Below are 15,507 nucleotides of genomic sequence, written 5' to 3' on the forward strand. Positions count from 1 at the left end.
CTGCCACGACAGCTATGCTTCGCAATGTTCCCTTTGCAGAGATCTGCAAGGCGGCCACTTGGAAGTCAGTCCATACCTTTGCTAAGCATTACTGCCTGGACACTGATGCCAGGGCAGACGCTCAGGTTGGGCAGGCTTCGCTGCGGAATTTGTTCGCACAATAGTGGCGTAATTTTCGTATTCTCCACCGCCGCTTGATGTGGGGATGGGCTTGCCATTCTATTCACTAGATTATGACTATACACAGAGATCCCCTACTACAGAAGGAGTAGTTTCTGTCCTGTAATTCCAGTTCTGTAGTAGGGGTATCTCTGTTATAGTCATAAGCGCCCGCCCTCCTCCCCGGTGGAGATTTGTTCAGATACATAATGCTACAGGTCTGGCGTTTTTACGCCTTCAAAAAGAACTGAAACTAAGTTGGACCTGCTATGCATTCTGGGATACTGGGAGAAGATTCTGGAAGGTTCCATAAAGGCACAGTATCCTATTTAAGCCACATAATGGCAGCCTATGGGGCTTGTCTGTCCAGGTTCTTCTCTCTATCATTCCTGAGGGAGTTTGCTGTTAAAGCAATGGAAATCTGTACAGGCTTTTGCTGTTTTGTGGATTTTATGGTGGAATTTCTAGTTGAAGTACTGGACAGTGTAGCCTTTTTGGCTGCATTATCTGTCTTTAAATTCTCTCTTAAGTGTCTATGCATTTCTGCATTTTTTGACACTGTAAGAGATTATTTTTGATTGCTCCGGGGTCCACGCACATGGGCGGGACTATTCACTAGATTATGACTATAACAGAGATACCCCTACTACAGAACTGGAGTTACAGGACAGAAACTACTCCTTATCCAGTCAACGCATGTAATTAAAACAATATCCAGGTGACTTCTGACCCACCAGTGTGGTATATATAAAACTCGAACTACACAGATCTATGTCACTCACACACTTCTTCAAATCTCCATGTTTAAATGCTGCAACAATCTACATACTCAGAAAAGCATATCACAAAATATGTGTGTAGTTACGTGTATTGCAATCACACACTCTTCCAATAATTAATGCAAGCTCTGGGTGACATAAATCCTGGACACTGTCGGTACGCTTTGGATTCAGTCTATCAGACAAGGTATCCTCACTCCAGGTCCAACTAATCCAATGAGTTTTAAAAAACTACAGTAAAAGCAGAGTAGGGTTCACTGAAAATTATAAATTTCAACTGTATGCAGAGGATCATATACCGCTAATGAATCATGCATGATAAACAGCTCACGGTAATGTACTGAAACCACTCATTGATTTATAGGATCATTAGTAATCATGAAGCTATAAAGCGTAAAGATCTCATCAGCCTGTAGAAAGTGTATCACAAATGAGTGTAAACAAGGTACATCTCTAATGGATATAGACATGATACATGGTTTTCACCCATGGTCCAAAAGAGAAATGCTTTCACATACAACTTAAGCAACTTAGGTAAAATTAACCGACAGAACTTACAAAACTATTAAAAAGTTAATTGGCCTATTGACCTGGACTGAAATGTGTTGGCCGTACCCTAAACCCTTTTCTTATTGAAAGGGAGGCAAGATCATTGGCATAACGTATGCTTTTATCTAACTACAATAAAGTTTTAAGGATTCCATTATTCCTTTCTGATTTCGAGACTCCACAATTAATTCCAAGCAGAGTACTGTTTATGGCAGCTCTAACAAACAATAGTATAGTGTAGTTTGTTACATTTTGTGGACAGGTCTAGGGCAGCATTTAGTAAGACTCTAGATTGTCAGACAGTTATTGAGGACAATACTGAAAGATGGGAGGAGGGGAGTGCACTGAAATCAGCTGGATCGCATTCTTGTAGAGGAGACCAAGTAGGTAGAATAAAAAGAAGTGCGCTGGGCAATATGAGATGAGGTGAGGGCGCATTGATCACGAGGAGATATAGCAGAAGAGAGCATGATTATGGAGAAAGGTCCTCACGCCTCTTGACAAACCCAAGTGCAAAGCTTCAACTGGGCTTTGTGACTAAAGGATAGCCCGTGTGGATTCAACCCAATTTAAGTGGGCTGCTACTGTGAAGGGTTATGTAATGAGCACGATTCAAAATTGAGCCCTCTATAAATGTCTGAAAAGGCTTACTTTGTGCAGCCCACAAGCAGTGTACTCCAATATTCCATCTTACTTATCACAAGTATACTAATGAGATATATAGGTCATTGTGGAATGGGGGGTGATTGCAAAGTTGTTTAATAATGCACAGCTGTAATCTGGGAACTGTGGTTGTGGTAGACGTGCATCTATCTAGAAGAATTCTTGAATCGAATAGTATTACAAAGTGAAAGTTATCAGGGAAGAAAGCAATACCTACAGATAGTGAACAATAAGTGGACTAATATCCTTCCTCCAATCCTAATAATTGCAGTCGGTGTTTTTGTTGTCTTCAAGATTTAATCATTTTCTTCTTTGCCTGCCCTGGTTTAACGTTTCAGGGTCATTAATATTTAAAACCCACGTTGGTTAAATGAAGGATTGTGGCTTGGTCAGACGCAGAATCTTTGTTGTATTTTTCACCTATAATCATTGTTAAAAAAAAAACATATATAGTAGCTTAAAGAAAAGGTAGACTGGAACAGTTATCTGACAGTTTGATGATTTAAGGACACAATACATGAAAGGTAATGCGTGACTTAATGTCATCTTTAAGGAAACGCTTTTAGCTTATAGAACCAAGATATCTTTGGGTGTGAGTGCGCTCTAAAATTATTTTATTAATTCAGTGATTCAAGACTGGGAAGAGAATGTGGCCAAACGGCTAGGGTGGTCGACCTGGAGCTGGGGACCCAGGTTCGAGGCTCGGCAGGGACACGGAACATTCGGTGATTCTGGGCGAATATACCTCTTTTTACGGCATTCCTTTTCCCCCACAGGGAATTACATCATGGTCGTTACAACAACCGTGTTGTAACCACGCATACCATTACCCCTCAAGTCGTAACAACGACTTGCGGAGGGGGGGCGCTGGATGTTGGAATAGTATAATTTACTATTCCAACTCAAGTATGTGCAACAGTAGGGAAGGTGTTGGATTTTATATCAAACACCTTCTGCCCCCTCTATAAGTTGTTGTTCCGACTTGCGTAGTAATGGTATGGGTGGTTACAACCCGTTCGTAGTAACAACCGCATTGTAGTTTCCTGCGGGGTAAAGTATTTGTGGTAAATGATGTTTTTCATTCTGGGCAAATCACTTAATCTCCCCGTGCCTAACAAAAATGAATGTGTCCGTCGCTAACATAACTGGTGCTCATATAAAGCGCTCGGATACAATCGGGTCTAGCTCGCTGTTATGTTGCTGTATCTTTAAGAGTGTCACACATGATTACATCATTGATGGAATGATCACATTCCAATTGTAGAGAATCAGTTTGCTGTTGCTTCAACTTGTTGATGGTTGTACATTAAAGCTTCTGAGCTTTTATCACTCGCGCTATATAAAACTCCCCCCCAAAAATTTAAAATAGGAAAAGATTGTCAATAGGGGATGTAGGAGGGCGGCAGTGTTAAATTGGCAGGATGGAAAGATGGGGATGGAGATGAATAGGAGAATGGAGGGGGACTTTTAGGAGTGGTGGGAGTGAGTTTCATGTTGCCTTCAAAATGAAACCTGATCAAATAGCACTGATTAAAAAGTTTGCTTGAGGTCGATTGAAAGCGTTGATCAAGTCACTCTGAAATATAAATACCTGCCGACTAAAGGCTTTTGACGTGAGCTGCTAAGTGCTTCCTGGCATAAGAATTGTGTTTACTGTATGACCCATAAACCTTTATTATCTTGTATGACATCCATTATAAAAAAGATTACTTTTTCTTCAAGATCTTTGAAGGGTGTTTAAATTGAGCCTAGCCCCATGTTGAGCTGAAGACCCACCAGTATCTCTAATAAATTATTATTGTGTCATGGTACAGGAAGGGCAGCATTCAAAAATATGAAATTCATTCTATATCCTGCTATTTAGATCAGTGAAAGCCAGGCATGTCAGTCGTTTTTGCGAGGATGGGGGCTGAAAATGTTGTGAGGTCCCATTCTGGTTTTTGATTCAAAAAGAAGCTTAAAATTAAGGAAACATATAACTTTAGAAAGGGGGGAAATCATCGTTGTTGGCGCACACTAGTGGTGTTGTTACATTATCTGCATCACAAAAAACCTGGTCAGACATGCTTTCTATTTTGTAAATAACATGTTGCAATAGGAGCACTAGACTTCCAAAAATTGGGGGGACCGGGCCAAAGACGTTTTTCCTTGTGACCAGGTTCACAGCTATGAATAGTGTAGCAGGTGCGTTGTCACTGAGGCCAAAATGCCAAAGGTGGCCCAAGGCACCCATAGCACAGCTATGTTTTACTACCAAACTAGTAAAAGGGAGAACTCTTTTTCTTAAATTAGGGCCTGTGGTACGCTTGCAACACCACTACTTGGGAAGGCCCTGATGTTAACCATGCCAATAAATTTCTATTTCAAGTGCCGTTCTATGTTGTGCGTACACCCTCTCATTCTCATTGACTTGGCTGAGGCACTTTTTGATATAAGAACAAAACCAGCTGAGGTATTTCAATACAGAGAACCTCCTGATGGCCCTACTGGCCAATGCCTGTATGTCTGGATAAAATGTCTCATCCGGTATAATGCTCTAGTGTGCAATTGTGCCTGGTTAGGCATGATTAAAGTCAAAATGATCCTAAATATGGAAGGGATAAGCTGAAGATTTTGATTAAAACATCCAAATGTTGGACTAGAAATAAGGAATTGTCTGACTTTGTTAGATTTCGGGGGGGGGACAAATTAGTTTACCTGCATCATGAACACAGGGAAATATCTGTTAAGCAGGAGTTGAAAATTGTTCTCTCATAATCATAATCACTTTTTTGGGTTTATCCGAAACTAAACGAACAAATAAATCAAACCATTGTCCAAAAAAAAGTTAAAATATCATAACCTACCTAAATGCATCAATTTTACTCAAACTTGCTTTCAGCTTTTAAGAATACCACAAATATTGTCTATTATTTAGACAAGCAAGGGTCTACTGCTGTTGAACTAAAAAACAGTGATAAGCACCAGGGTCGGACTGGGAACCTAAACTGGCCCTGGCAAAGTATTCGCCCCCCGCGCGGGGGGGGGGTTCAGGGTGCTGCGAGCTCTTGCCAGGGCCGATCTTCTGCCGATTTTGTTACAGGGACGATTTTGCAAAAACGGCCCTGTAACTAAAATGGCACCCAGGGGCCCAGAACCGGCCTCCGCCCCTGCGGCACACCGGGGGATTGCCCGGCGCCTGCTACGGCCAGTCCGGGCCTGATAAGCACTCTTTCTCTACAAGCTCTCCCTTCTTTGTTTGAAACAAGGTCTAAATGTATTGTTCAGGACTACAGACTGGAAGGGGGCGTCATGCCACATTTCGTTTACGTGCTTCACTGTGTGAATAGCTAATTCTGTCATGTTAATATCTTGGAAGATTGTAAGTGCTTACAGTCTTTATTGTCCATTTTTGTATTGTCCAGACTTGCTATTCTGTTGCAGAAATATGATTGAGTGTGTCATGAAAACGCCTCTGAATGGCCAAAAATATTGTGGGCAAAATCTTGTCTATGAAATGCATTCAGAGCACTTGATCATCAGGTTAGTAATAGGTGTTAGGGATCGCGCTAACTTGAGGGATGATATTAGAATCAGGGCTGGAGTTAGGCTCAGGGCTAAGATTAGGCTCAGTGCTGGGGTCAGGCTTATGTTTATGCCTAGGGCTAGGTTTAGGTGTATGGTTCGATTCAGAGTTAGGGTTAGATTCATGCTAGGGTACGGTGTATGGGTATATGTTAGATTTAGGGATCTGGCTGGGGCAAGTTCTGGGCTAGGTTCTTCAGTGTGTGTTATGTATTTTCGAGCATTTAGTTGACATTTATATGGTATGAAGATCAATAAAAAATGATACATCAAACTATATAAATAAAGATTGTATTACTGATAATCCACACAAACAATATTGTGGTATAAGAATATCAAGTGGCAAAATACTGAAAGGTAAGTGTATATAGGGAAGTGTAGATTTACTATTCCTAACTCCACATCTAAGTACTTTGAAGATACATGTACCCCATAGGTACTTATATGTGGAGTAATATAGAAAATATAGGTATAAGTATTATTTTAACGTTTTGTCTTAGATATTCTATCCCAGTGACTCTCTGTGTTCGATTTTTCAGGGGGCACACCATAAATACAGAGGTGCTGCCTGTGCAGGTAAGAGAGCTGCGGTGGGGGAGAGTTGACAAAATTACAACGAGGTAAACTTATATTTGATAAAAGAAAACCACTCATCTTGCACTCACAGCATCGCCGAGTTGGCAATGCAGAGAGCGCAAGGTAAGTGGTTTTTGTTTTTTAATTTAAGTTTACCTCATCGTTGTCTGTCGACTCCCCAACACCCTAACCTCCCCGCCCTACCGCTCTTACCTGCATGGGCCGCGCCTGTAAATAAACATATTATTATTCTAAAATACACGCATCAAAATAAGATATTTTAAGAACAATGTTTTGCCCACAATAAAAATTGACTGGGGGTGAGTGCTTGCAATGTTCAACACTCCGTCCATCATCCCCTTTGGTTTTGCTTTGTTCGCCCTAAGTTGGCAGGGTATGCCCAGACTGGGTCCCTTGCTCACTTTGCCACTGGATTCAAGCTAGCCTGGCTGATGACGGCTGATTAGCCAGAAACCGGTCCTAGGATGCTTGTTTCCGGTCCAGGGAAGCCATGGCTTGGCAGTTCGGGCTGGACTGTTCCCATGAGGCACAGGGTCAGACTGATTTGCATATGGCCATGTCTGAACTGGGGTGGTGGAGTGAGCTAAAGGATGATGATGGATTAAACCCAAATCAGTTGACTGGGGGTGAGTGCTTGCAATGATCAACTCTCCGTCCATCATGCCCCTTTGGTTTTTGCTTTGTTCGCCCTAAGTTGGCAGGGTATGCTCAGACGTGGGTCCCTTGCTCACTTTGCCACTGGATTCAAGCTAGCCTGGCTGATGACGGCTGATTAGCCAGAAACCGGTCCTAGGATGCTTGTTTCCGGTCCAGGGAAGCCATGGCTTGGCAGTTCGGGCTGGACTGTTCCCATGAGGCACAGGGTCAGACTGATTTGCATATGGCCATGTCTGAACTGGGGTGGTGGAGTGAGCTAAAGGATGATGATGGATTAAACCCAAATCAGTTGACTGGGGGTGAGTGCTTGCAATGTTCAACACTCCGTCCATCATCCCCTTTGGTTTTATAGGTATAGTAGTATAGAAAATATAGGTATCAGTATTAAAGTATAGTTTTGTCTTAGATATTCTATCCCAGTGACTCTCTGTGTTCGATTTTCAGGGTCCACACCATAAATACAGAGGTGCTGCCTGTGCAGGTAAGAGAGGTGGGGTGGGGGAGAGTTGACAAATGACAACGAGGTAAACTTATATTTTAAAAGAAGCATTTACAATGCAACGGTTTCGCCTTTGGAAAAGTTAGAGCTATTGGCATTGTAAATGACAAAATTTGTATTTATGTGTTGGTTTTGAAAACAGATAAATAAATGGATTGTCATTTGCATTGCCAATAGCTTAATCTCTTGCAAATGTGAGACCTATTGTACCCTACGGACGAGCTCAGGGGACAACAATTACTACCACACACACACCCAGAGCCACACACACACCCCCAGAGCCACACACACCCAGCCAGAGCCACACACACCCACCCAGAGCCACACACACCCACCCAGAGCCACACACACCCACCCAGAACGTAAAGGGCATCGCCTTAAACCGGTAGAGTACCAGGGTATGAGAATTGCATCTCTGTTTAGGCTCAACGCAGTGCTTTAATCTGCAGGTGTTGACTGCCTGCACAATTTACATCTGAAAGTGAGTGTACGTGCCCTTCACAACACTGCTACAGGACATTTTGTACCGACACTACGAGTAGCAAGGAAGTGATTGCCTGGATGAAGTTTGCTCTGTGCATTAGTCGGGCTAACTTGTTGTGTGACCTAGAAGGTAAGAGAAAAACAATGCAAACAGCTGCCCCAAAAAGTGTAACTAGACTACATTATTTAGGGAGAATAGTCACACAATACATGGAGAAAAACACTCATTCAATAGCCTAACTTCTACAGACAACTGGAAATCCAAATGAATACATTCAAAATGGCACTGCACAACTGCACAGTAACAACATCTATAGTTTAACGCGCTTAAAAAATGTAGAAGTATGAAGCAATATTTAAAATGATCTACTATTACAGTGGCCATAGATCACATGTGCACCTTTAGCTAAATGGTTGGGAATTACTGTAATGGTCGCCAATGATGTGCTACAGCCAGGTACAGCATTGCAGACAGCAAGCAATGCTACCCACGATGCACTGCTTGTGCTGTTCTTTAGTGCAATGTACGCACTGGTTCTAGTACAAACGGATCTAACTGCTCTCCGGTATAGACCAATTACGCTGCTCTCTAGTACAGATCGTATGCACTGCTCCCCAGTAGAGAATGCTGGCAGTGTTTCCTAGGATACATTACTTGTGCTATTACCTAGTACAGGCTGCCTCCACTGCTATCCAGTACAGAGTGCTAGCAGCCCTTCCTAGGACAGACTGCTCACAACTGGTCTCCTGTACAGACTACATATGCTGTATGTGCGATCCCCACTACAGAATGCTGGCAGTCTCATCCCCGGTACAGACAGAGCACACTGCTCCCAAAAGACCGAGTAGAACCAAAATAAAATATCTATATTCCTATTACTTACATTTCGTGGAAACTGCTTATTTCACTGAGAAAGAAACTTTGCAATGTATGTTACATATATAAATGTACATTAATGCTTTAGGCATTCTAATCTACAGCACACCATTAGTTCAATGTCTTTAAAAAACGATTCTTGAAGGCGCCAGGTAGTGTATGAGTCTTTTCCAGATAGACGTTTTAAAGCATGGGCAAAGTGGGCAATGTTTAGGCGCCTATTCTATTTCTCCCTCTAAATCTCTCTACATCTCTACCTGCATCTACTCTGAGTCTGTCTCTCTTACCAGTGTTAGTGTATGGATTATTTGGATCCTGGGCACGCCAAATTGCAACCGTTTTTGTGACCCTGTTAAACTATAGCATATAATTTAAATTTGTTCAGTACAGAGGCCCCCAACATATGTCAGATTCCTTAAGATGGCACTGATAATGCTTGCATTTATAAACACGCATACCTTTCCAGGCAGCGACGGTGTTCCTTGCGAGGTATTCAGTGAGCGGTTTTACGGGCAGTCTGTCCTCCACCTCCCCTTCCGCCCCGCTGGGATTGCGCTACCTTTAGAGCTCGTTCATTTTCACGCGCCAAGGGCGCTCGTGAAACTGATGACGCCACCTTGCTTCCAAGGGCCAATACAACGAAGCAGCACGGAATTTAAACAAATGGGGCCCAAGCAGCAGTTATGCTGCCACCACAGATATGTAACGAACATCGATTCCGGACGGCCTGCTTTTTCCAGCTCTCTGCATTAATAGCTCCCGGGGCTGCTGACGGAGATACAGGTCTGATTGTGCACACACAACAATGTGGGCTTTTCAAGCCGCGCTGCGGAGGATGAGGGAGCCCTCATCCGACCAGTCCACACAGACCCAAAACCATATAGGCACCCTTTTGTGATACGACTAGCATCCACTGTGCGTTTAATGGCCACAAAGCAACACACACATTCTGTTTTAGCAACAACAAGAACACGTGCCAGTGCTCCCCACTCACCGGAATCGAGGACATCCCGAGCTGAGCGCGGGCGTTCATCAGAACAGGACCCCCGCCGGCCGCCATCTTCGGAGAAATGAGCACAACAAACCCCCAAAAAATAAATAAATAACCACCGCCCACCGCCGCATGACGCGCGAAAATGGGCGGGATGAGTAAAAATCGCCGGAACGCCCACGAATCTGCTTGGGGAATGAGTGACGCCTCTCTCTTCCAATGGCTAGCCTCCATTTATGGAGCTAGCCAATGGAAGACAGAGGCGGGACAGCCACCACATACTATTCTCAAAAGATTTTGCCTGCGCAAAACGCTGCTGCGCAGCTGTTCGCCAGGCGAAACCTAAAATGAAAACCACTTACCTTGCACTCACAGCATCGCTGAGTTGGTGAAGCAGCGAGCGCAAGGTAAGTGGTTTTTGTTTTTTAATTTAAGTTTACCTCGTCGTTGTCTGTCGACTCCCCAACACCCAAACTCCTCACCCCACCGCTCTTACCTGCATGGGCCGCGCCTGTAAATACATATATTATTCTTAAAAAATCTACGCACCAAAATAAGATATTTTAAGAACGATGTTTTGCCCACAATAAAAAATAATATGCTTATGGTATTCGACATTTATAAACAGAAGCATAGTGGCACTAGGAGCCTATTTATGGTTTGTTTGACTGATTGCCAAACTACAGGTGTTTCTTGTTCACACCTTCAGCTGCCCAAATCGCACCCCAAAAATGTATATCAGCACTCTGCCTCAAATAAAGTACTTTTGGCACCCACTGATGGTTTGAAGAATGAGCTCTGGTTGTGACAATTCTGAATTGCCCATTGTTCGTGAATAAATAGGAGCAGAACGTAAGTAGCAAGCCTTACACGGTTCGTACGGCTCTGAAGTACAATGGGTTACTTGGGAGAGACACCCTTCGAGCAAAACTTGCCAGTTCACAGAGCGATACCTTTACAAGATGAATTAAACGGAGCCTGTGTTATGTGTAATCCGGGTGTGTTTACAGTATCACCCACCGCCTGACATGAAGGCACTTTCAAAGCTTCTCCCAGTGCCTCAGCTGATGAATGTCTCTGTTGATGAAACGACACAACCGCTCTTTTCTTCTAAGCCCCGCTGAATCATGACAACTAGGACATTTAATGGATATGTATCAGAGCCCTCCAAATCCCAAAATTATCCCTTTGGCAGAAAACAGGGAACAGCAATCACAACAGAGCACGTATGTGGGGAGTGTTTGCCAAGTTCAAGTCAATAGTGAAGGTTAAATCGTGAGACACAGAGTGCTGCGGCGATGGACATAGATCCGCGGGGGTTGGTTGACTTACACACATGCAGAGGGTAGAGGAAGTGACGTCACATACCGTTTCACACCCCATGACTACACCGTTTGACCTTTTATCCCATCCTTAGGATCTCAACACCCGCCTATTTGTTGTAGGAGGAGACTACCGAGATGAAAGCAGCTCGAGTAAATAATTAGACACTGGCAGCTCATGAAAACCTAGCCAACCTCCTTAGCTTTTTTCCTGACTACTGCAGCAGTGTACACTCTTGTTTCCAGCTCTCTATTTCTTCTTACGGTGTGATGACATCCTTCTTTTGTCATAGGCCTTTAGGCACTACTTTACTTATTTTACCACAACAGCAAAAACGTAATGCAGTTTGTTTGTCCACAATCAATACTGTAAAAAAAGAAATCCCTTATGTAATCCCTGATACCCAGCTATAGCGCAAGGTATATTTACATAACTCAAGGTGATTTGGATTCCTGCTAGACTTTGATAGGACACTCAAATTTTAAAGGGGCATTCAAATTTTATTTTTATTGTCCATCTCACAGATGTAGAAGGGCACTGGTCAGGCCTACTTCACCTGTCTCACTGGTGCTGCATAATCTCACCTTAGACTATCTGACCGCCTACCATCTGCCCGCCATCAACATTCGGCAGGCGGTGAGGCAGGGTCCGCCACCGATGGGCCGACATTGGCAATCCCACCACCATCATAAAGAGGCCCTTACTGAGGCCAATGAGCAAAAGCATTCATGAGTGCGGAAAGTGGTACTAGAGAAATACTCTTTTATGTATTCATAGAGTCCTTGTGAACTGGCAACAAAATATTCCACACCCTCTTAGTCTAACTGCAAACAGAGAATTGTCCTGTTTATTTGTACTAATTGCGTATCAATATTCATTAATGTTTCCTATTTTATTTCAATTTTAGATGCTTTGGGGCCAATTCACAAAGACATAAAAGCGATGCCTTGGTGAATAGGCCTCTCTGCCTCCGATGAGCTCTTCTGGATGTTTTTAAGTTAGGAAAAAGGAAATAAACGCTTTAAAATTGTTAGCTCACAATCAAAATTACCTGTAAACATAATTGTGTTCCAATTTCAAGTTCAAGATTGGGACTCTCTAGCCTATTATTAAACTGGCCATTGTTCGCTGTTTTCCCATGTGTGGAAGCATTTTAAAGTTTAGAAACACCTCCATATTCAAATGTTTACGGATATTCACAAGCCTCTTTACAACTCCTTTCATCCCAAGAAATTGTTGGAGATTTCCTCTTCACAAAGGCGGAAACAAATGCATTTTGAATGGTAAATTGGCTCAGAACTACCCCAAAATGTTTGGTTTTCCAGAGAGAGTTCCTTATTGGGGAAAATGTTTTCCTAATGATAAACAAAAATATGCAATTGTGCTTTTTACATTTTTTTGGGGATCTTCGTAAAATGCAAACATCATAAGTTAAAATAAAGAAAGGAAAGCATAATCGCTCACTTGGAGAAACACGGTAAACTTCTTGCTGCTACAAAGCGCATCTTAGGACAGTACAGAAACTGTTGTCACTAGTCATCAGTCCATCCCCATCCTATTCCCTGTTCTCAGACACCTACCTCTGCTCAAAGTTGCCTGACTTGCCCATCCACTGCTTTCACCTGTAGTTTTTCTCAACCCCTCACATTGCATGGCATTTGCAGGCCTACCTCCTGCTCCCTGCTGCCACCCTTCCTAACACTTGTTACTGGTGATTGTGGGAGGGTGCAACTTGAATTCCACCATTTGGTACTTGACAATGCATTACACATGGGACACACTCATCAGAAAAAGTCTGGGATAGGAGGGCCAATCGGTTTTCACAGCACCATGTGTACTTCAGTTAAATCAGTAAACTGTAAACTTTGTTTGGTATCAATTTACCACCACTTAGGAATTATAGTTAGACTTACCAGAGATAGGAATTCCTTGTATTTTTGCCTCTTAATAACGTTGCATCCATTTGACGAATCTCCATGAAACTTTACAGACCTATTCCTCTCCTTACATTGAAGGATTATGGAAAATCTCACTGCAATTGATCAAAGAGGTGCAAAAAAAGAGGGGATCCCAAAACACATTTTGCTCCCAATGCATTTTCCATAGACTCTTTGTATTGGACGTAGCAACCAAACAGGCTGTCATATTTGGATGAAATTTGGTAGAATTATAGAGTATGCTGTACTGATGATCAATGTTCCCTCTAATTTTTTTCCTCTGTATGCAGCAGTGGAGGGTCTCTGTGTGCTGCAACCATGGCTATGTGCGCCAGGAACCAGACCGCATGCATGTGCAGCGCCAAATGTCACTCAAAAACGTTTTGTTAAAAAAGTGAAAAGATTGTGCATTTTCACACATACAGCGCCACGTTAAGGGTCTTAAGGTCGGTTTGCAAATTGGATAAACACGCCATGACATGAATTGGTTACACAGGCAAGTACACTTCAGGTTTAGAAAGCACAAGACTCCAACGGTGGTACCATCATAAGGCTTAATCATCCAGTAGAAGGACCGAAATGGACTTTTCCTCCATGTATTCACCTTCCATGTCCGCCTGCATGTCCTAGATGCGTGAACTCAGTCAAATTGTGAACTGTGGGATTTATCAGGGCAACCTTTGGGGCTTGATTGTGGCATTGGGTGAGGCCAGTCAAATTGTTGGGTGCACTAGAATCGCAAATAGAATATGTAGCACTGGGCAGGGGAAGTCAACTTTTTGGTGCATGCTAGTATCGCAAAATTATATGGACGAAGCCTGCAAAATATCTCTTAGGTCTACAGCATGACACTGGGTGTGTCCAGTTAGATTATGGATGAACTAGAAGTGCAAAGTGGGTCAGAAGCTCTGGAGCTAAACCACCCTCTGTTTGTGCAGGGTATACTTGGTTCCACCTGTGCCCAGCCATAAGCGGCACTCAAAAGCGCAGGGGCACTGCAAATAGTATGCATGATGTGCTCAAGAATACAGACCCACTACATGGGCTTCTGCCTCTTAGTTAGTTTTGTAAATGCTTACCCAAACGAGAATCTCAGTCTTCCAGGCTTCTCGGGAAAGGCACAGGTTTCACAGGACACAATCTCATCAGTATCGTTATGACGGTTTTGAGCGAGCCCTGCCGCGGAGCAACGAGACACGTACAGCTTATCTTGTTTATTCACCACCCCCTAGTGTGTGGGACACCTCACCGCACCCACGCAGCCTTATGTATCAAGATATAGGTAAGCCACGAATGGAGGGCTGAGAGCCCCTTCGACGGTAAACATTGGTAAAAAACAACAAGCATTGGAAATGCAATAGGTCTCGCATTAGAAAAGTTGGAGTTATTGGTCTTGTAAATGACATATTTCATTTATTTGTTGGTTTTTAAAATTGCTAAATTGATGGCTTTGTCATTTACAATGCCAATAGTTATAACTTTCGCGAATGTGACACCTATAGCATTTGGAATGCAACATGTTTTGTATTTACGTGACTTAGATGGCAGCTCTGGTCGTTAGGCCACATCTCTAGAGAGCAGGAGAGTGCAGCAGGGGAGAGAAGCACAGCAATGCAATAGGTCTCGCATTAGGGAAGTTTGAGCTATTGGTATTGTAAAGGACACATTTTTTATTTATGTGCTTGTTTTGAAAATAGCGAAATTAATAGCTTTGTTATTTACAATGCCAATAGTTTTATCTTTCGCAAATGTGACACCTATTGTAACACAATATGTGTTGTGAGGGTGAGTGAGGGTGAGGGGTTGAGGGTGAGGGGTTGAGGGTGAGTGAGGGTGAGTGGTTGAGGGTGAGGGGTTGAGGGTGAGTGAGGGTGAGGGGTTGAGGTTGAGTGAGGGTGAGGGGTTGAGGGTGAGTGAGGGTGAGGGGTTGAGGGTGAGTGAGGGTGAGGGGTTGAGGGTGAGTGAGGGTGAGGGGTTGAGGGTGAGTGAGGGTGAGGGTGAGTGAGGGTGAGGGTGAGTGAGGGTGAGGGGTTGAGGGTGAGTGAGGGTGAGGGTGAGTGAGGGTGAGTGAGGGTGAGGGGTTGAGGGTGAGTGAGGGTGAGTGAGGGTGAGGGTGAGTGAGGGTGAGGGGTTGAGGGTGAGTGAGGGTGAGTGAGGGTGAGGGGTTGAGGGTGAGTGAGGGTGAGGGTGAGGGGTTGAGGGTGAGTGAGGGTGAGGGGTTGAGGGTGAGGGGTTGAGGGTGAGTGAGGGTGAGGGGTTGAGGGTGAGTGAGGGTGAGGGGTTGAGGGTGAGTGAGGGTGAGTGAGTGAGGGTGAGGGGTTGAGGGTGAGTGAGGGTGAGTGAGGGTGAGTGAGGGTGAGTGAGGGTGAGTGAGGGTGAGGGTGAGTGAGGGTGAGGGTGAGTGAGGGTGAGTGAGGGTGAGTGAGGGT

The 15,507-nt window shown here is 43.7% G+C and overlaps 1 protein-coding gene across 1 annotated transcript in view; it reads right to left on the reverse strand.

Annotated features, from left to right (window-relative positions):
• The window catches only part of WNT3A (Wnt family member 3A), a 283,107-nt gene that overhangs the window by 222,210 nt on the left and 45,390 nt on the right, over window positions 1-15,507 (reverse strand). The gene's annotated exons all lie outside the window — the stretch shown is intronic.

The sequence above is a fragment of the Lissotriton helveticus genome, chromosome 10 (genome assembly GCF_964261635.1).
Source record: "Lissotriton helveticus chromosome 10, aLisHel1.1, whole genome shotgun sequence".
In the NCBI taxonomy this organism is placed as follows: Eukaryota; Metazoa; Chordata; class Amphibia; order Caudata; family Salamandridae; genus Lissotriton; species Lissotriton helveticus.